Source organism: Triticum urartu, chromosome 2A, assembly GCF_056163025.1.
Source record: "Triticum urartu cultivar PI428250 chromosome 2A, HENAU_Tu73, whole genome shotgun sequence".
NCBI lineage: Eukaryota > Viridiplantae > Streptophyta > Magnoliopsida > Poales > Poaceae > Triticum > Triticum urartu.
In genome coordinates, this window is record NC_141874.1 from 525,791,216 (window position 1) to 525,813,049 (window position 21,834).

General features: G+C 45.7%; 1 long non-coding RNA gene and 5 other non-coding genes across 6 annotated transcripts; all 6 read right to left on the reverse strand.

Annotated features, from left to right (window-relative positions):
- Positions 1 to 2,845: 2,845 nt before the first annotated feature.
- On the reverse strand, positions 2,846 to 6,159 carry LOC147985734 (uncharacterized). Its single transcript, XR_015616845.1, has 2 exons — positions 4,963 to 6,159; positions 2,846 to 3,715 (listed from the first exon to the last, which is right to left on the reverse strand). It is a non-coding gene; the product is annotated as an uncharacterized LOC147985734 (long non-coding RNA).
- On the reverse strand, positions 4,065 to 4,151 carry LOC125541993 (small nucleolar RNA SNOR75). The gene has a single exon (XR_007297779.1). It is a non-coding gene; the product is annotated as a small nucleolar RNA SNOR75 (small nucleolar RNA).
- LOC125541994 (small nucleolar RNA SNOR75) lies at positions 4,221 to 4,307 on the reverse strand. Its single transcript, XR_007297780.1, has one exon. It is a non-coding gene; the product is annotated as a small nucleolar RNA SNOR75 (small nucleolar RNA).
- Positions 4,338 to 4,483, reverse strand: LOC125541951 (small nucleolar RNA F1/F2/snoR5a). Its single transcript, XR_007297742.1, has one exon. It is a non-coding gene; the product is annotated as a small nucleolar RNA F1/F2/snoR5a (small nucleolar RNA).
- On the reverse strand, positions 4,567 to 4,650 carry LOC125541851 (small nucleolar RNA Z196/R39/R59 family). The gene has a single exon (XR_007297694.1). It is a non-coding gene; the product is annotated as a small nucleolar RNA Z196/R39/R59 family (small nucleolar RNA).
- On the reverse strand, positions 4,684 to 4,830 carry LOC125541979 (small nucleolar RNA snoR2/U65). The gene has a single exon (XR_007297767.1). It is a non-coding gene; the product is annotated as a small nucleolar RNA snoR2/U65 (small nucleolar RNA).
- Positions 6,160 to 21,834: the final 15,675 nt, after the last annotated feature.

The window sequence follows — 21,834 nt, forward strand, 5'->3', positions numbered from 1 at the left end:
AAAGACAGGGATTGCTTGAGCTACAGATTTAATAAGTATTTCCTTACCACCTATAGATAGTTGCTTCTCCATCCATCCTTTCAATCTTTCTTTTATTCTTTCACAGAAGTATCTGAAGCAGTCACTCCTATCTGCTCCTACCATTGCCGGCAACCCAAGATATTTGTCAGACAAAGTTTCAGTATCAATATGTAGTAGTTGACAAACCTCAGTTTTTGTTACCACAGGGGTGTTAGGGATGAAGTACACACTAGATTTTGATAGGCTCACCAATTGTCCCGAACTCTGACAGTAGGTATCCAGAACATGTTGTAAGGAAGCTGCATTTAGGACATCTGCGTTCATGAGAATGAGAGAATCATCAGCAAATAAAAGATGTGATACTGATGGTGCATTTCTGCACACTCTTATTCCCTCTATGCCACTAGCTTCTTCTTCAAACTCCAATAGACTGGAAAGACCTTCTGCACACAATAGGAACAAATATGGGGATAGGGGGTCACCCTGACGAATGCCTCATAGGTGTGAAAGACCCTGTTTCATGAGAATTAAATCTTACTCTGTAGCTGACCGAGCTTACACATGACATCATCATCTCAATAAATTGGCCGTGGAAGCCCAAGGCAGACATCATATCACGAAGAAAGGACCACTCCACCCTGTCATATGCTTTATGCATATCTAACTTGACTGCACATAACCCTGTTCGGCCAACTCTTTTATTCTTGATCTTCTGTATACATTCATATGCAATTAGAATATTGTCAGTGATCATCCTCCCAGGAACAAAGGCACTTTGGGTTGGCGAAATAATATCAGGTAGAATAATTTTCAGACGGAAAGCTAGCATTTTGGACACAATTTTATATAGGACATTGCAAAGACTAATTGGGCGAAATTGAGTTACCAGCTCTGGAGTATCCATCTTCGGGATCATAACAATCGTTGTCTCATTCCATTCAGGTGGGATCTTCCTGGAATTAATAGCTAGCAGGACTTCTTGTGTAATATCATCTCCCAGAATATGCCAATATTTTTTGAAAAAAAATGGCATGAAGCCCATTGGGGCCTGGGCCTTAAGATCACCAATGCTAAACACGGCTTTCCTCACATCAACAGCCGTGTACTGGCGTAGTAGGAAGTCGTTCATCAGAAAGGTTACTTTGCGCTGAACTTTCTGAAGTATGCTAGAGTCGGTGTGCTGCACTTCGGAAGTGAACATGTGAGAGAAATAATTCTGAATATGTGAGCTCAAGTCCGGAATACCTTCCATCCAGTTCCCCCCTTCATCTTTGAGCCTTTTTATAAAGTTATTCTTCCTACGTGCCGATGCGAAAGCTTGGAAGAAGCCCGTATTCCAGTCTCCACTAGTCAACCAAGTGGCCCTTGAACGTTGCATAACTTGTATTTCTTCTAGCTCGAGGAGGTATTCAATTAGTTCAGCAATTTCTTTTATTCTTTCTTCACTTTCATCATTCAGCGGACCAGCCATAACCTTCTCTAATTCTCTTTGAGCTTTGCGCAACCTTTTCTTAGGTTTCTTCAGTAATCTTTGGTCCCAGTCATGGAAGGTATCATGCATCTTATTTAGTTTCTACAATATGGAGTTCAAGCCTCCGTCTACTCCAGCTGCATTCCATGCCTCCATGACGATATTATTAAAATTTTCCTCTCTTAACCACCTTGCTTCAAATCTCTTCGGATGCGCTGCTCCTGTAGCCGTATCAGTAAAATTATAATATTCAGTATTTACCAATAGAGGTCGTCCAATAGGGAGTTTCTCATATTGCACTTGATAGTAATCAGTGACCTCATCCCGCGTGATACCCACGAATCTGATCAGTTTCTTCATCACATTCAACTCCACTCTAACTCTAACAAATTCTCTTGCAAAACCAACCGACAGTGTAGTTTGTATCTCAGTCACCTTGCCCATCTTCCTACACATCCCTTTGATGACCACTGGAATTAGATAGTTATCTGGTAGTTTCAGAATTCTTGCCCAAACTGTTATCTTATTTAGAACAACATACCTTAGGTTCTGAAACCCATCATATTCTTCGATCAGTAGGCCTTGATCTCAGAATAACCAAGGACCCATATTCATAGCAGTGTTCCAATCTCCTAAGCACCCGAATTGGACCGTGAACAGGTTGTCCTCAATCTTGTGCCACCATGGCTCTTTCGTCGGGTTCCATGCCGATCTCATGTCAGCATACAAGGCAGACGGACTGAATCCCTTCGCTATGTGTACCTTAGGAATCGCCAACCACTTAGCTGCAACCTGTTCTTCCTGGAATTCTTCTTCCCAAACAAACTGATCCTCCTCATCCTCCTGGAGTTCAAGCCGCCCCAGCAAATCCTCAATAGGTTCAGAGCGCTGCCTCGATCCCCCTGCTTCCGCCTGAGAACCCATCATGTGAACCACTCCAAAACCCTAACTTTTCTTGCGGATGAGAACGAGACCCTCGCCCCCTCGCCTCCCCGTTGGATAAAGTTCCAAGCAGGGAGATGGGTTGGGAGGGGATTGATAACTCTCGGCGGTACCGCCGCAGGGATAGATAGACTTCTCGGCGGGTGCGCCGCCAGAGGAACTCAAAACCCTAGTTTAGGGGAGATAGACTCCTTGCTCTACTTTGAGAATTATCGTCTTGATAGCTTAGAGGGTGCTCGGATACGTTTTAGTCCCATGACTAAAAGTAGTGGAACTAAAACGTGTTAGCCTCACCCATGCTTGGATCCAAATACTAAAGAAACTAAAATCAAATTATTGAGCATTTATTATCCTCCAAACCCTCCAATCCAAAACTCGCATGTGTTAAAAAAGAGGAATTAAGTAAGAAGAGAAAGGACTAATACATATTTTATTAAGTTTTCTATGACTAAAAAATTTTAGCCTTAAGACTAGTCCTGCCCTCTCTTTAATCAAGAGTGCTGGGAACTTTAGCCTCTAAAAAGAACTATTTTTAGTCAGACTAAAAATAGTCCCTTGGATTCAAGCACCCTGTTGGTATTGGTATGGTATGTCCGTCGCAACCCTTGTGATAGCCATCGAATTCAAACCATTCCTTGCACCACCGCTGCAAAACCGCCACCGCCCACCGCCATCGATTAGTCGCCGCCACGACCGCCACCGAGTCAATGGGCATGGAGCCATCGTATTTGACTCCCCCCTCCAGCCCCTCGAGGATCCCAATGCCATTCCTTGCTGTCCCGGCGACCATCTCAGCCTCAACGACCTCCACCGACCAAAAATGCGTTTCCTTTCTTCACATTCCATGTTTCAATTGTATTTCCAATTTTTGGGTACCAACTCCTCCAGAAAAGCAGAAACATTTCTGGAGCAAACAAATTTTTTTTGCCTTTTGTTGGAGATGCTCTAAAATCACCTTTGTTTGGGAAATTGAGATGCCCAGCGGAACTGGAATCAGAATGCAAGAAGCCTGTCTGGCTTCTGATGTTGTTTTTTACAACAGTCTGGCTACTGATGTCACTTTAGATCTGTGTATAGTTTCTCTATTCTTCCGTTGCATTCATTGCGCAAAAGGTAGACAGCGTTTTGGTTTCATTTTCCTTTCATTGCCGAACGTTCTGGTGGATTCAGTAACTGCAAATTTTACTTCATTAGTCAAATTATGGCCATGTCATGTTTTTGGCATGAATCAGCTCTTGCTTAGTCCAGATCTCACATCAAACATTGTCTGCAGGAAATCTCCTGTACAAGGTGAAACAAAGAGAGAGCCATTGTAAGATGAGTTCCTTCAGAAATTAAAATTTGCTGCAACTCAACATTCAGAATGAGTAAGAGGAACCCAAGCAAAGGATTTAACTAAGCTAATGTTCCCTCAGACAAATGCCTCAACATTTGTAGAAATGAGAGTTATTTTGCTTGGGTTCTACAAAATAACTCTCATTCTGAATGAGTAAGAGGAACCCAAGCAAAGTAAGAGGAACATTCTGAAGGATTTGCTGCAACAATTGTATTCCTCATCATGCCAGCAACACAATCTCTACAAAATAACTTGAAAAGAGAAACCCAAGCAAAGGATACAACTAAGCTAATGTTCCCTCAGACAAATGCCTCAATTGTCCACACGGTTTAATAGAATGGATTGCATCAGACTCGTCATCTGTTTTCATCATCACAGAGAACAAGACAAACAGCATACAGGCGAATAAAAAAAGCAGCTACATGACAGAAAAGGGGATAAAGAAGGGTGTTCTCTCAGACAAATGCCTCGTATTGTCCCCATGGTTTAAGGAATGGATTGTATCAGCCATCTAATCAGTGTTGATCATCACCAAGAACAAACAACAAACAATATTAGAAAATGAGTAAATGTAAACGGGGGTATAGTAACAGGAAGCTCCGGGTATGGGAGCAGCCCGTGTCGCAAAAACCCGTTTCCTTCTCCCTCTCTGCCAATCTAACGAGAAACAAGGCCATTGAAAGAGACCAAGCATCAGATACCTCATGGCATTCGTCCTACCATACAAATCAAATCACAGATCCTATATAAGCAAATCAAAGAAAGATGGGGATTTTCCAACACTAAATCAGAGAAGTGCAATCTCAGTCGAAAGATGGTGATTGTTGTTGAGATAATCAGAGGAACTCAGCATAATTAAACAATTACATCACCGACTGCAACCAATCGAACAAGATTAAGTATGCCAAGCAAGAAGTGTAATCACAAAAAACGGCTCTGTGTACCGACTGAATCACAGCCACAGGTTCCTATCAAATGTGAAATGTCCAAAAACTCACTGTTGGCACAATGTAGCATCTCCGGTCAAGGCTTGTGGCTACAGGAGACGTGGCATCGGGCCCAAGAAAATAAATTCGAAAGCACACAGCCGAATCAAGCAGGTGCAAATGGGCATTTTCATCCCAGAGCAAACCACATCAGTTATGATACAGGGAAAGACACTTGCAGCGGTAGAGAAGAAGCTAATGTTTACAGTGTGATGCAGCACTTTCTGGTCCGAGCTCTTCAATGTAGTTCTGCATGGGATTCTTGAAATCGTCCCAAGGGTGTCTGTATATCAACGCTCAAGATCACATCCACTATCTCACAAACTAGAAAAACTAAGGACAGAGTGACTTGCTTTTCTTCAACAAGAATAAAAAATCTCTTCGCGTGATATGCCGACGGAAAGGGCCCAGAAAATCATCGAGTAATCAGATCCAGGTGAGTTGAAAGCCGACTGGGTTTTCAATCTAGCAAGATGGCAGGATGATTTGCCGATTGGCTGGAATGGTGAGTTACAACATCCAGACAAGAAGCTGATCTTGCAAAAAACATCACACAAAACATTCAAATAGATCGCTCCAACAGATTTTTCTGCAATAGGGAAACCTTGCCCAAGAGAAATCTAGCACACCGCCCTGTTTTGTGCGATGGATCCACCATATGGAAGTGGAAGTCATTAATAAGGTACATCGACAGGGATGGGGTCGAACTGTGAAAACACTGGCACCGAAGGAAATTTTGGGCTATCGCTCCTTGTAATTAATAGTCACTGCACTGGAATTGTTTGACTAACATTAGATTTTAATTGGCATCTGTTATGCAAGTAATTTGTCCTGTTAATGTTTTTTGATTTATGTAATGAAAGCTAAAGGTAACAGATAAAACGCATCCATAGCCAATGAACAAGATGCCTCAAAGTTAGAACAGGAAGACACATGAGCGACCAAATCACCAAAAAAAGATATTAACATTTATCGACAACATCAAAGTTATGTATGGACAAGTTGAATGCACAAACCATCTCGAATAATGGTCTGTGCCAGAATCTTAGCCCAAAGATTCATCTGGGCAACGTACAGCGCTGAATTACGCTATTAAGAAGCGCACCAGAGACTCTAATTTATTGCCTTCAAAGAATGCAGATCGAATTCAATCTAAAAACAAAACTAGAAAAGACAACAAACCGAAGAGGGAGATCGCATTAGACTCACGAAAACTTGGGTGTAATCGACACAGTATCGATTCAGAGTTTGATGGTAAGTTGAAAAGATCATCATCGTCTAATGCCGCGATCTAGATGCTCCGTAGTGAAGAGAAATCGCGAAGAAATAGGCAATCAACTAATCGGCAAAGAGAAGAAACGGAAGGCAAAAGAAGGGGAAGGGGAACCCAACTGGCGGCGGAGGATAGATGAGGGTTTGGACTTTTAACGATGCCAGGTGCTGTTATATATAGGGGTGGCAACGAGGGAGGGCTGCCCTAGCCATCCTGAATTGGCATAATTGCCCCTGTGCTTTTTTTTTTGAAGGGTGCCCCTGTGCTTTTTTCTTTCTGCGTTCAATTGCCCCTGTGCTTCGCTCGCTGCAGAAAACGATACGCTGCCCTGTGGGCTGCGGGCTTTTGGGCTTGAATACCTGCAGTTTACCCTCGCACGAGGGCCTAAAACCACACTACGTGATCCGGCCCACAGAAGCCTGCGTATCTTTTTTGATAAGAGGCCTACGTCCCCGCGTTAAATTAATGACGCCTAGCCGAGGACATCGAATCCAAAATCATTAATTAAGGAGTACTCGTCGTAAAGAACGCTTCACTTTCCAGGTCGCGACAAGCGGCGTACATGCAACGCGCCACTTGTCGCAACCTGGTAGTTTTTCCTTTTTTCTAGATCCGTTTATTCAAAACGTTTTATCTTTTAAACCGTGCGTCGAAATCTTGAACCGGTTTCGCCATTGAATTCCTTGCGTTGAGATCTTTAAAACTAGATCTCATATTGATAGGTTTTGACGGACTTTTTTCACAAAAAAAACCGAACGGGAGCGTGGTTTTTTCCCTTTCCGAAAGAGGCATGCCCGTGCCTCTCGCGAAATCACACCCGTGCCTCTCGTGAAAGCAAAACCGTGACTCTCGTGGAAGAAAAAAAACAGAAAACGCGTTTTTTTCGTTTCCTAGAGGCACGACCGTGACTCTCGCGAAAGCATAACCGTGCCTCTCGCAGAAACAAAACTGTGACTCTCGCAAAAGAAAGAAAAACAGAAAACACGTATTTTTTTTTCTTTTCTGAGAGGCACGGTCGTGACTCTCGCGAAAGCACAACCGTGCCTCTCGCGGAAGCAAAACCATAACTCCCGCGAAAGAAAGAAAAACAGAAAACACGTTTTGTTTTTCCCTTTCCGAGAGCCACGGCTGTGACTCTCGCGAAAGCACAACCGTGCCTCTCGCGGAAGCAAAACCATGAATCTCGCGAAGGAAAAAAACAGAAAACGCGTTTTATTTTTCCTTTTCGAGAGGCACGGCCGTGACTCTCGCGAAAGCACAACCGTGCCTCTCGCGAAAGAAAAAAAAAACAGAAAACGCGTTATTTTCCCGTTTCCGAAAGGCGCGGCCGTGGCTCTCGCTAAAGCACAACCGTGCATCTCGCGGAAAAAAAACCATGACTTTCGCGAAAGAAAAAACGCGTTTTTTCATGAAAAAGAAAAAAATCGAAAAAAAATTGATCAAAAAGTTAAGAAAGACCGGAAGAAAACCAAAACGTCGAAAAAACACCAGGAAAAAACATTTTTAAAAGGCGAAAACGCGTGCAGAAAAAAAAATTCGGAGAGAGCGTCCAGAGCGCGACACGTGGCGAATGGCTGAGAGCGCGCCAAGTGGCGCTGATCGTTGCGAGGCTCCCGAAGGAGCGCTCGATAACTAGTTGCTCCCCACCGAGTCCAAACAACGATACAACATAACGCTACAAAGAGAAGCGAAAATAAAAACTCCGACAGGATACAAGGATGCGTAGGAGCAGTAACGCGACTCAAATAGTAAGTAAACGAGACACTGGAGCCCTCAGACATGCTCGAAGCGCCAATGCTGCGAATGGAGCTGGCTCAAAAGGAGATCAGCCGACAGAGGGGCTATAGCACTGCCATCGTCTGGGCGCACGGCGGCCAGTGCCATCCTGTTCCATCATAAGAAGGAGCCCCCGGCTCCTCGCCCTGGCTTGAAGGGCGCCGCACCGTCGGACGATGGAATGCTCACCACCCTAGAGCGCAAACGAAGACTGGCGCCAGAGCACCAAAGGGAGGTCTTCGAGCACAACCACCTCACTGAACCACACTCCTCATGAGAGCACCACCGTCGATGCATGGATTCGACACACGCAAAAAAGAAGACGTCGTCTACAAAACTCACACTGATAACCGGTAGCAGAGGACCTTGCTCACTTGACGGAGCCTTCAAGAAGGACACGACGACACATTGCTGCCACCGCCTGGTCTGGAACCTGCCATACCAAGGGTTTTCACCCAGAGCCGATGGTAAATGGGGCCACCCATGATCATTCTATCCATTTTTAAGGACAAGTATTTCCGGACGAAGGGAGTAATAGATAAGTTTAAAAAATCTGAAACTTTTTTGTGGATGTTCATATTAGTGTAATAAGTGTGCTTGACAATTTTCATACCATATGGGATAGCAGTGCTTCGTCGGTGAAAAAAAAACTAAGTGTAATATTTGAAAGTAAATTTGGCGTTTGACTTGTTTTTTTTTGCACAGGTCAAAATGCTTAGGTTTTCCCCCTAAAACAAATATGTATGTACCATTTGGGTACGGTAATGAACACATCTTTTTTTAAAAGAAATAACGTTTTAAAAATACATTTTTGGCATGCAGGAGCATGTGCTCCCTAGAGCCAAAATGGATTTCCGACTCTCATTCCTCCTTCGTTAAAGTGGTGCATTGGTTGTGCAACACATGTCGTAAGAGCAACTCCAATGGGGCGACCCATTTTGTCCGCGGCCATCTGTTTAGATCAGCGCGGACACAAAAGGCGGCCCAAGGCGTCGACTCAAACGGACGCGTGTCTGTTTTTCGTTCGCGGGCGACCCATCCCGGCCCATTTTTGAGCCGGATTTGAGCCGGCCCACCAAGGCCCAATTAAACCCGTCGATCTTCGACCTAACCCGAAATTTGACAGCAAAATCTCCCATGACCACACTCCGGACTTCCAGCGTCTCACATCTAACCCCAAGTAAGATGTCGCCTGATCTTCCTCTCGGTGGTAGACAATGCCAATCAAAATCGGCCCCTCCCAACAACGTATTAAGGAATTGAGGTGCGAAATTGCCTCTTCCTGTTTTAGAAAGAGCAATAAAATCCAGCCTCTGTTCGATCGAAGCCTCTGCTAGAAATCGTCTTTTATCCAAGTCCCTCAGACCTCTGCTATTCCAAAAAAATCCTATCATAACTCATCATGAAATTTTTTGGTCATCCGGTTCCTAGCACTTCTACGCACTGCCGATGTCGGGTAGATATTGCGTTGCCACTTGCGTTTAGGTTTGGGTATATCCTCCACCCGGTCCTCACAACCGGTGTCAGGGAGACCCTCAGAAAGATCTGATGACCCACAAGTATAGGGGGTCTATCGTAGTCCTTTCGATAAGTAAGAGTGTCGAAGCCAACGAGAAGCAGAAGGAAATGATAAGCGGTTTTCAGCAAGGTATTCTCTGCAAGTACTGAAATAAGTGGTAACAGATAGTTTTGTGATAAGATAAATTGTAACGAGCAACAAGTAACAAAAGTAAATAAAGTGCAGCAAGGTGGCCCAATCCTTTTTGTAGCAAAGGACAAGCCAGAACAAACTCTTATAATAGGAAAAGCGCTCCCGAGGACACATGGGAATATCGTCAAGCTAGTTTTCATTACGTTCATATGATTCGTGTTCGATACTTTGATAATTTGATATGTGTGTGGACCGGTGCTTGGGTGCTGTTCTTACTTGAACAAGCATCCCACTTATAATTAACCTCTATTGCAAGCATCCGCAACTACAACAAAAGTATTAAGGTAAACCTAACCATAACATGAAACATATGGATCCAAATCAGCCCCTTACGAAGCAACGCATAAACTAGGGTTTAAGCTTCTGTCACTCTAGCAACACATCATCTATTTATTACTTCTCAATGCCTTCCTCTAGGCCCAAATGATGGTGAAGTGTTATGTAGTCGACGTTCACATAACACCACTAGAGGCTAGACGACATACATCTTATCAAAATATCAAACGAATACCAAATTCACATGACTACTAATAGCAAGACTTCTCCCTTGTCCTCAGGAACAAACGTAATTACTCACAAAGCATATTCATGTTCATAATCAGAGGGGTAACAATATGCATGTAGGATCTGAACATATGATCTTCCACCAAATAAACCAACTAGCATCAACTACAAGGAGTAATCAACACTACTAGCAACCTACTAGCACCAATCCCGGACTTTGAGACAAGAATTGGATACAAGAGATGAACTAGGGTTTGGAGATGAGATGGTGCTGGTGAAGATGTTGATGGAGATTGCCCTCTCCCGATGAGAGGAGCGTTGGTGATGACGATGGTGATGATTTCCCCCTCCCGGAGGGAAGTATCCCCGGCAGAACAGCTCTGCCGGAGCTCTAGATTGGTTCCGTCAAGGTTCCGCCTCGTGGCGGCGGAGTCTCGTCCCGAAAAGTTCCTTCTGGTTTTTTTCTCATCGAAAGACTTCATATAGCAGAAGATGGACGTCGGAGACCCACCAGGGGGCCCATGAGGTAGGGGGCGTGCCCTAGGAGGGGGGCGCGCCCCCCACCCTCGTGAGCAGGGTGTGGGCCCCTGGCCTTCATCTTTGGCGAGGATTTTTCTTTATTTATTTTGAGATGTTCCGTGGAGTTTTAGGACTTTTGGAGTTGCGCAGAATAGGTCTCTAATATTTGCTCCTTTTCCAGCCCAGAATTCCAGCTGCTGGCATTCTCCCTCCTTATGTAAACCTTGTAAAATAAGAGAGAATAGCCATAAGTATTGTGACATAAAGTGAAATAACAGTCCATAATGCAATAAATATCGATATAAAAGCATGATGCAAAATGGACGTATCAACTCCCCCAAGCTTAGACCTCGCTTGTCCTCAAGCGAAAAGCCGATAACAATAAATATGTCCTCATGTTTAGAGGTAGAGGCGTCGATAAAAATAAAATACGGACATGAAGGTATCATGTTTATTCTCATAACAGCAACATATATAGATTTTGTCATATGATTACTTATGTTCAAGTGATGATCTATTCACGATGCAAAAGTATAAATCATAAACCTTATTGGGCTCCGACAAACTATAATCTCAGTCATTGAAGCAATTGCAATTTATCATAACATCGGAAAGAGTCTATGCCAGAGCTAAAAAGCAAGTCCACATACTCAACTATCATCTAGTCCTTTGTAATTGCTAACACTCATGCAATACTTGTGGTTACGGAGTTTTAATCGGACACAGAGAAAGATAGGGGCTTATAGTTTTGCCCCACAACCTTTTACCTCAAGGGTAATGTCAATAGTAATAATTCATGCTCCCCTATATCCAATTAGATATATATATATATATATATATATCATGTTCTTTCCAACATGCTGAGCTTGCCAAAGGATAAAATGAAAAAGGAAAGGTGAAGATCACCGTGACTCTTGCATAAGGTCGAAGATAATAATAAAAGATAGGCCCTTCGCAGAGGGAAGCAGAGGTTGCCATGCGCTTTTATGGTTGGATGCACAAAATCTCAATGCGAAAGAACGTCACTTTATATTCCCCTTGTGATATGAACCTTTATTATGCAGTCCGTCGCTTTTATTACTTCCACATCACAAGATCGTATAAAGCTTATTTCTCCCACACCAATCAATGATACATATTTAGAGCAATTTTTATTGCTTTGCACCGATGACAACTTACTTGAAGGATCTTACTCAATCCATAGGTAGATATGGTGGACTCTCATGGCAAAACTGGTTTAAGGGTATTTGGAAGCACAAGTAGTATTTCTACTTGGTGCTGAGAATTTGGCTAGCATGAGGGGGAAAGGCAAGCTCAACAAGTTAGAGGATCCATGACAACATACTTTATCTCAAATATAAGAAAGACATAACTCATTACGTTGTCTTCCTTGTCCAACATCAACCCTTTAGCATGTCATATTTTAATGAGTGCTCCCAATCATAAAAGATGTCAATGATAATATGTCTATATGTGAAAACCTCTCTTTCCTTATTACTTCCTATTAATTGCAACAATGACCAAAGCTATGTCTGCCAACTCCCAACAACTTTTAATCATCATACTCTTTCTATGTGAAGTCATTACTCTCAATAAGATCAATATGAACTTTTTGTTTCTTTTTATTCTTTTCTTCTTTCTTTTATTCACCCAAGATCATGGCAAAATAATCAAGCCCTTGACTCAACACTAATCTTTATTATATATAGCTCACGGACTCGATTACAAAGAGAGATCATAAAGCAAAACTCAAAACTAGATCATGCCATAAACTTTATTCTACTAGATCAAGATACTTCTAATAGGATCGAACTAAGAAAAACGATAAAAATAGGAGTTGTGATGGTGATACGATACCGAGGCACCTCCCCCAAGCTTGGAAGTTGCCAAGGGGAGTGCCCATACCCATGTGATTATATCTCCTTTGTCGGTGAAGAAGGTGGAGGTGACGGATAATCGCACATCGAGCATAAGAGGTCCTCCAGCTTGCGAATAATGCCCTTGAGTGCGACAATATGCTCCTTCAACAAAATATTTTCTTGTGTGAGATACTTGTTTTGTATACGAGCTAACTCAATCATCTTGAAAGCTTCGATCTCAGTTGGGGTAAGAAGGTTATGATCAAGTTGAAGGATGTCTTTTGCTGCCGGAGCTTGATCCTCCGTGGCCTTCTCGATCCTTTCATCCTTGTTGACCCTCGTGGGCTCTTCCCTCTTTAGATCTATCTTCATTAGCCAAGCATCGTTGTCACCATTGTTGGAGGAGGGAGACGACATGATGCCTAGCCTGGAAAACCCTGACAGAAAACAGCTCGAAACAAGAACAGAGGAGATTTGCGTGATACGGGAGTCAAAACCTTCGGGAGGTTATATAATGAATTTTTACCGACCAAAATACGCATCGTGCAAGATAACGGAGTCCGGAAGGCACACGAGGTGCTCACGAGGTAGGGGGCACGCCCGGAGGGGTAGGGTGCGCCCACCACCCTCGTGGGGCCCTCGTGTCCTTCCCGGACTGCTACTTATTTTTCTATTTTTCTAAATATTCCCAGACGGAGAAATGTTGCCTTAAAAATTGTTTTGGAGTCGGTTTACTTACCATACCACATACCTATTCCTTTTCGGAGTCTGAAACGTTCCGGAAAGTGTCCCTTATGTATTCCTCCGGGGTTACGGTTTCAATAATATTGGTTTCAACATTTATGGGATTACCTGAGATATAATGTTTGATTCTTTGACCGTTTACCACCTTCAGATTTGTGCCTTCGAAGTTGTTGATCTTTATGGCACTGGAACGATAGACCTCTTCGATAACATAGGGGCCTTCCCATTTAGAGAGAAGTTTTCCTGCAAAAAATCTTAAACGAGAGTTGTATAGCAATACATAATCACCTACATTAAACTCACGCTTTTGTATCCTTTTGTCATGCCATCTTTTAACTTTTTCTTTAAACAACTTGGCATTTTCATAAGCTTGGGTTCTCCATTCATCAAGTGAGCTAATATCAAATAACATCTTCTCACCGGCAAGTTTAAAATCATAGTTGAGCTCTTTAATAGCCCAATATGCCTTATGTTCTAGTTCGAGAGGTAAGTGACATGCTTTTTCATAAACCATTTTATACAGAGACATACCCATAGGATTTTTGTATGCAGTTCTATAAGCCCATAATGCATCATCAAGTTTTTTAGACCAATTCTTTCTAGACCTATTAACAGTCTTTTGCAAAATTAATTTGAGCTCTCTATTGCTCAACTCTACTTGACCACTAGACTGTGGGTGATAAGGAGATGCAATTCTATGATTAACATCATACTTAGCAAGCATTTTACAGAAAGCACCATGAATAAAGTGTGAACCACCATCAGTCATTAAATATCTAGGGACTCCAAACCTCGGAAAAATAACTTCCTTAAGCATTTTAATAGAAGTGTTATGATCAGCACTACTAGTTGGAATAGCTTCTACCCACTTAGTAACGTAATCAACAACAACTAAAATATGTGTGTATCCATTAGAGGCAGGAAAAGGTCCCATATAATCAAAGCCCCAAACATCAAACGGTTCAATAACAAGAGAATAATTCATAGGCATTTCTTGACGTCTACTAATATTACCAATTCTTTGACATTCATCACAAGACAAGACAAACTTACGGGCATCCTTGAAGAGAGTAGGCCAATAAAAACCAGATTGCAATACCTTATGTGTAGTTCTATCTCCAGCATGGTGTCCTCCATAAGCCTCGGAATGACACTTGCGTAGGATCTGTTCCTGTTCATGCTCAGGTACACAACGTCTAATAACACCATCTACTCCTTCTTTATAAAGATGTGGGTCATCCCAAAAGTAATGTCTCAAGTCATAGAAAACCTTTTTCTTTTGCTGCTATGTGAAGCTAGGTGGTATAAACTTAGCAACAATATAATTAGCATAATCAGCATACCATGGAGTACTACGAGAAGTACTTATAACATTTAATTGTTCATCAGGAAAGCTATCATTAATAGGTAGTGGGTCATCAAGAACATTCTCTAAACTAGACAAGTTGTCTGCAACGGGGTTCTCAGCTCCCTTTCTATCAACAATATGCAAATCAAATTCTTGTAGCAAGAGAACCCATCTAATAAGTCTAGGTGAGGGAGTCCTGGATTAGGGGGTGTCCGGATAGCCGGACTATACCTTCGGCCGGACTCCTGGACTATGAAGATACAAGATTGAAGACTTCGTCCCGTGTCCGGAAGGGACTTTCCTTGGCGTGGAAGGCGAGCTTGGCGATACGGATATGTAGATCTCCTACCATTGTAACCGACTCTGTGTAACCCTAGCCCTCTCCGGTGTCTATATAAACCGGAGGGTTTTAATCCGTAGGAACAACAATCATACCATAGGCTAGCTTCTAGGGTTTAGCCTCTTTGATCTCGTGGTAGATCTACTCTTGTACTACCCATATCATCAATATCAATCAAGCAGGATGTAGGGTTTTACCTCCATCAAGAGGGCCCGAACCTGGGTAAAACATTGTGTCCCCTGCCTCCTGTTACCATCCGGCCTAGACGCATAGTTCGGGACCCCCTACCCGAGATCCGCCGGTTTTGACACCGACATTGGTGCTTTCATTGAGAGTTCCTCTGTGTCGTCACTTTTAGGCCCGATGGCTTCTCCGATCATCAATAGCGATGCGATCCAGGGTGAGACTTTTCTCCCCGGACAGATCTTCGTATTCGGTGGCTTTGCACTGCGGGCCAATTCGCTTGGTCATCTGGAGCAGATCGAAAGCTACGCCCCTGGCCATCAGGTCAGATTTGGAAGTTTGAACTACACGGCCGACATCCGCGGAGACTTGATCTTCGACGGATTCGAGTCACAGCCGAGCGCGCCGCACTGTCACGATGGGCATGATCTAGCTCTGCCGCCGAACAGTGCCCTGGAGGCCGCACCTGTGTCCGCTCCGACCCCTAGCTCGAAGCCGATCGCACCAATCGAGGATGGGTGGTTAGACACCGCCTCGGGGGCTGCAATCTCTATAGCGATCAAGCCGAACACCAGCCTTGTCCTCTACGAAGCCCATGACTCCAAGGTGTCGAACTCCTCTCCGGACTCCGAGCCCTCCGCGCCCCTACCGATCGAATCCGATTGGGCGGCGATCATGGAGTTCACCGCCGCAGACATCTTTTAGCACCCTCCCTTCGGCGACATTCCGAATTCACTCAGGTCTCTCTCTTTGTCAGGAGAGTCCTGGCCGGACTATGACCGGCAGGATTGGGATGTGGACGACGAAGAAATTCGATGCCCACCCACCACCCACTTCGTAGCCACTGTCGATAATTTAAATGATGTGCTCGACTTCGACTCCGAAGACATCGACGGTATGGACGACGATGTAGGAGATGAACATGAACCAACGCCTATAAGGCACTGGACAGCCACCTCATCTCATGATGTATACATGGTGGAGACACCCAAAGGAAGTGACGACGAGGAACACAGGGATGCAACGAGGGATCGTTCACTCGAAAAGCAATCAAAGCGGCGACGTAAGCGCCGCTCCAAGCCCCGCCTCGACAGAGACAATAGCCATACAGACCCAACCATAGAGCAGGACGAGCCGGCGGACGACGAACATGCCTTCGAGCAACCGTCCGAACAGAGCAACTTGGATAAACAAACCGAACACCCCGTCCCCAGCGAAAACAACAGTTCGGACGACCTTACGCCGGATAAACTCATGGAGCAGAAGAACCTCCACAAAAGGCTCGTCGCCACTGCGCATAGCCTGAAAAAGCAGAAGCGGAAGCTCAAAACTACGGAAGATGCACTCAGAATCAGATGGAGCAAAGTACGCAACACCGCAGACAAATATGGCGGCAGTCACCGCACAAAAAGCTATCCAAAGCGAAAGCTACTGCCTGTATTTGACGAGGAGGCCTTAGAGCCCCCGCAGTTAAAAAATAGGAAAGGCACCCGGTCGGATAGACGACCGCATGGCCAGCATGGAGCGGCAAGCGGCGCCGCACACAAGCCGGCACGCGATCCACCAAAGGATCTGCATCAAAAAGATGGCCTAGCCAGATCTATCTACGGGTCAAGAAAGCAAGCTCTAGTAAGCAATGCAACACAACAAATATCCGTACATCACGGCACACCCAAATACAGGGGTGCCGCACACCCCCTATGTTTCACCTATGAGGTGCTGGACCATGAATTTCCAGCGGGATTCAAGCCCGTAAACATAGAGGCGTACGACGAAACAACAGACCCTGGGGTCTGGATCGAGGATTATATCCTCCACATACACATGGCCAGAGGAGATGACCTCCACGCCATAAAATACTTACCCCTCAAGCTTAAAGGGCTAGCTCAGCATTGGCTCAAAAGCCTTCCCGAAAACACCATTGGGAGTTGGGAAGAGCTTGAGGATGCTTTCCGGGCAAATTTTCAAGGGACCTATGTCCGCCCTCCAGATGCAGACGATCTCAGTCACATAACTCAACAGCCTGAAGAGTCAGCCCGGAAATTCTGGAACATATTTCTTACTAAAAAGAATCAGATAGTCGACTGTCCGGACGCCGAAGCCCTAGCAGCTTTTAAGCATAACGTTCGAGACGAATGGCTCGCCAGACACCTCGGCCAAGAAAAGCCAAGAACAATGGCCGCATTAACAAGCCTCATGACCCGCTTTTGCGCAGGAGAGGACAGCTGGTTGGCAAGATGTAGCACCAACAACCCAAGTACATCCGAAGTTAGGGATGGAAACGGAAAACCCCGACACAGCAAGGACCAGCGCCGGAATAAGGGAAACAGCCCAAAGAGCACGTCGGTCAACACCGGATTCAAAAGCTCGCGGCAGAATCAGAGAAAGCCGCCCCTCAAGGATAACAGGGACGAGCTATCCAACTTAAACAAAATCTTGGACAAGATATGTCAAATACACAGTACTCCCGGGAAGCCTGCGAACCATACCCATAGAGATTGTTGGGTTTTCAAGCAAGCCGGCAAACTCAACGCCGAACACAAGGGGCTCGACACACCAAGTGAGGACGACGACGAACCCCACAAGCAGAGCACCAGGAAACAAAAGGATTTCCCACAAGAAGTCAAAACAGTAAACTTACTTCACGTGACGAACAGAATGGCGCCACCAGAGATACGCGCCATACGGCCTATCCCAAAGGAGTCTCGCCAATGGTTGTTAAAACCAATCACATTCGACCATCAGGATTACTCTAGAAGTATCCGGAATGCAGGCTGGACTGCCTTGGTATTAGATCCAATAATCGACGGACTCCACTTTACAAATGTCCTGATGGACGGCGGTAGTGGTCTAAACCTGTTATACTAGGACACAATCCGCAACATGGGGATAGACCCAACAAAAATTCGCCATAGCAAAACCTCCTTTCAAGGGGTAACGCCAGGCCCGGATGCCCGCTGCATGTGTTCTCTCCGGCTAGAAGTTATGTTCGGCTCCCCTGATAACTTCCGTCGCGAACAGCTAACTTTCCACATCGCCCAATTCTCAAGTAGCTATCAAGCACCGCTGGGACGCGAAGCTTTCACCCGCTTTAACGCAATACCGCATTATGCATCTCTTACGCTTAAGATGCCCGGTCCACGAGGCATCATCTTATTAAAGGGAAAACATTGAGTGTTCCTCTCGCGCGGAAGACAGTGTGGCTGCCTTGACAGCCCCACAATAAAGCGGCTTCACCAGCCAAAGAACCTAAACAGGTCGTCAAGACCACGGACACGGCTAGACGAGTCTGGCATAAACATACAATTGATAAAGGCTTAATAGCCGTATACCCCTGTACTAGGGGCTCCGCGCATATAAAACAAGAGACAATAAAGCTTAATTTTACCTATTTCGATTTATACTTTGATTATTTAGTATAACTCATGTTCGGCACGATCTTTCTTCAACTAAGTTCCTCTCTTTTACAGATGAACATCGTGCTACACCCGTCCAGGATACGGCACAACGGAGACACAGGCGCAGACGTGCAGCAGGGACTCGTTCCAAGGATTCTTTTCAGATTAAGACCTTGCGTAAACCTTTTTTACTGTCTCTTGTTGATACACATCCCCTGGTTTCTTGGTATAACCAAGGAGGAGGCTGGCGTTTTGGCATGTGGCCACGTCAGAGTTTTGCGCGTACCTGGACACTAGGGGCTTATTACTAAGGGCGTTATCCTGCCCGCCCTCATAAAGACCGAATACCTTAGGGAGTGTTCGGCGTCGCGAGTTTGGCCTTATATGCATCATCTCCGAATCATGTCTTTGGTCAAATGTTGGGTTTGCTCGGCTCCTGTGTTTTGCTACCTTACGTTCCGCTCTATCGGCTAAGGCGGCACCAGGAGAACTACTGCGATTGTGCCCCGGTTCGGCCAGGCGAGCACCTCAGTAGAGAAAGCCGAAAACTGACTGTCATGATATAGCGTGAGACTGGTCAACCACTCGATGACTTACCGGAATCTTTAGGATTCCTCCGCATTAACGAAGGGCCGCTTCCCGGCCAGGCACATACGCGCCCCGAGTTCGGGCGAGCGCAGGCGCCACTAGGGGCTATATAAGTAGCCACACTGTCAAACTCCTATGGCTAAGTGAAAGTGATAAAGCATCATAGTTCGATTGCCTAGTTCGCTGCGCTATCACCTCCTTTGTAGGACCAAGACGTTGGATCAAGTGTGAAAATGCACCTTCTGCGAACACCCCCACATTACGTGTGGGGGGGCTGAAGCCGATGTCTGCCATCTTTCAGATTATATATACATATATGTTAAACGGCCGCACAGGAGGTATTATAATACTTGCAGGCACAAGTATAAAAAGCTTCTACAATTTATAAAAATATTGTTTTACAATAATATATGCTATTCGAATATAGTATCCTTCGAGCACTGCTTCTCTATTAAACGAGCGCCTTGCAGAACTTCCTGAAAATAGTGCTCGGCAGGTACTCGGCTTCCATCCGAGTCTGGGGATGCAACAGCGGTGGCCTCCATTTCCGCCCAGTATGTCTTGACACGGGCAAGAGCCACCCGCGCACCCTCTATGCATGCTGACCTCTTCATCGCATTGATATGCGGCGCCGCACCAAGGAACTGCTGCACCAAGTTGAAATAACTTTTCGGCTCTGGCCTCTCTGGCCACAAATGACTCATGACATACTTCATGGCGAGTCCGGACAACCTATTTAGCTTGGCCCATTCGGCCAAACGATCGGCTAATGACAGTGGACGCTCTGGATTGTGGAACTGTGACCAAAAGAGCTTTTCCACTTCGTGATGTTCTTGATCTCGGAAGTGTTCGGCCGAATCTGCGTCACTCGCTGCCAAATCCAGATAGATGTCCGCCGTACTCCACATCCGGTCTAACGGAGCATGTTTAGGATCACAGAACTTCCTCCGCAACATAAAGGGCTTTCCAGCCGCGATCTCTCCGGCCTGACGCAGCTCCTCCTTCATAGCTCTCATCGCAGAGCGAGCATCCTTGGCATCAGCAACGGCCTTCTCCAGGTCCATTTGTTCCGCTTGATCTTCTTTTTCAAGAAGCTTGCAACGGTCAGCAGCGCTCTTCAGCTTCACAGCCATCTCGGCCATTTCCTTCTTGCTTCAGCAGTGAGCAGCCTGTTCGGCTTTCAGCTCTTCAATTGCCTTTCTGGCAGCCGCATCACTTTTCCTAGCTTGCTCCTTGGCTCGGGCAAGTTCCGCCCGAATATTCTCCATGGCAGCAGCACCATCTGCATCAAGCACACACATTGTAAGATACTGGCATAAAGCTCCTCTTACCAGGTGCCGCCGGAGTAATTAGATACCTTGTGCCTCGTCAAGCCGCTTGTTGACAAGCGCGATGTCGGCATCTGCCACGTCAAGTTGCCGCTTTAGCTCGGCAAATTCATCAGTCCAGCTGGCCACCCGACACTTCGCCACCTACGTATGAAGGCGGCATATTAGACCTGGGATTATGATCCTCTGCGCGCCGTCACTTTTGACAACGCACAGAGTCTCAGGGGCTACCATCTACACAGGGCGCATCTTATTTATGCGCAACTGTCCAAAAAGGGTACATTATTTCGCGTACCTCAAAACCTGTCAGTAAACTCTTGACGGCCTCGTGCAATCTGCTCTCCGCGGATGAAATCCTCTCAATCACCGTACCCATCAATGCATGGTGCTCCTTTGAGATAGATGCTCGCCCTAGCAGATCCTTCAGCTCCTCCGACCGCGCACCAGATGGTGCCGGACTCGTCCGATGGCCCTTTTCGAAGGCCGGACGCGGAGGGCTTTGGGGGGCTATATGACTACCTTCCGGCCCTGCCGGATTCGGAGAAACCCTCCGCGACGATACCTCAGGGTCGCCCACCTCGCAAGGCGGTACGGCAGGGGGAGGCGTTCCACTCTCCATCATCTCCGGAAGAAGATCCCCCGAAGACAAGCTCCGCTGAGAAGGGCTAAGGTCCGAGATACAAGGTAAATTTTCGATTACTCTTCTCAGATATAACGCAAGGATTTCTCTCATTTCTTGAAAAGAAAAACTCCTCTCTACTTATGGCTTGGTGGAGGGCTGATCCCCTTGAGGGCATAATTCAGCCGAAGTATCCCCCGGCGCAGGATCCTCTAACGAAGATTTCTTCCCCCGCTTTGAGGCCATGGTCTCCGGGTCGTTAGAGGCGGTCCTCTTCTTCCCCTGAGGAGAGGAATTTTCGATTCCTCCCTTCCATACAACCTTCTTCGAGGAGGCTGTAGCTTCCTTGTCCCCTCCCTCGCTTTCCTCCAAAGGCACAACCTCCAACATCCTGACTAGCACGGGATCCGGCGTGGTCTCGGGGAGGGGGGCCGGACACCTGATTAGCTTTGCTTTCGCTATCCACTCCTGTTTAAAGGACATCTCTTTTAGGGGCAATTTTATGATAAATATACAGATAGCGAGTCCGGGCACAAGGCTACTTACTTGAGTATCCGGGCGATTGCAGCTCAGGCCTGCGTCCTCGGTCAAGTCCGGACACATTGCTTGTGATCCGAAGAACAATTTGTACATTTACACGGGCGTTGCGCCCATGAAATGCTGGAGAGCTCGTGGTCCCTCCGGATTGAACTCCCACAGGCGAAGGGGGCGACGTTTGCCGGGCAAGGCTCGGCGGATCAACATGACCTGCGTCACCACAACCAGGCTAATGTCTCTTTCTAAGAGATCTTGAATGCGGCCCTGCAACAAGGCACATCCTTGGATGGCCCCCAGTACAATCCTTTATTGACCCATGACACTAGCTGTGGTGGGGGACCCGAGCGAAAG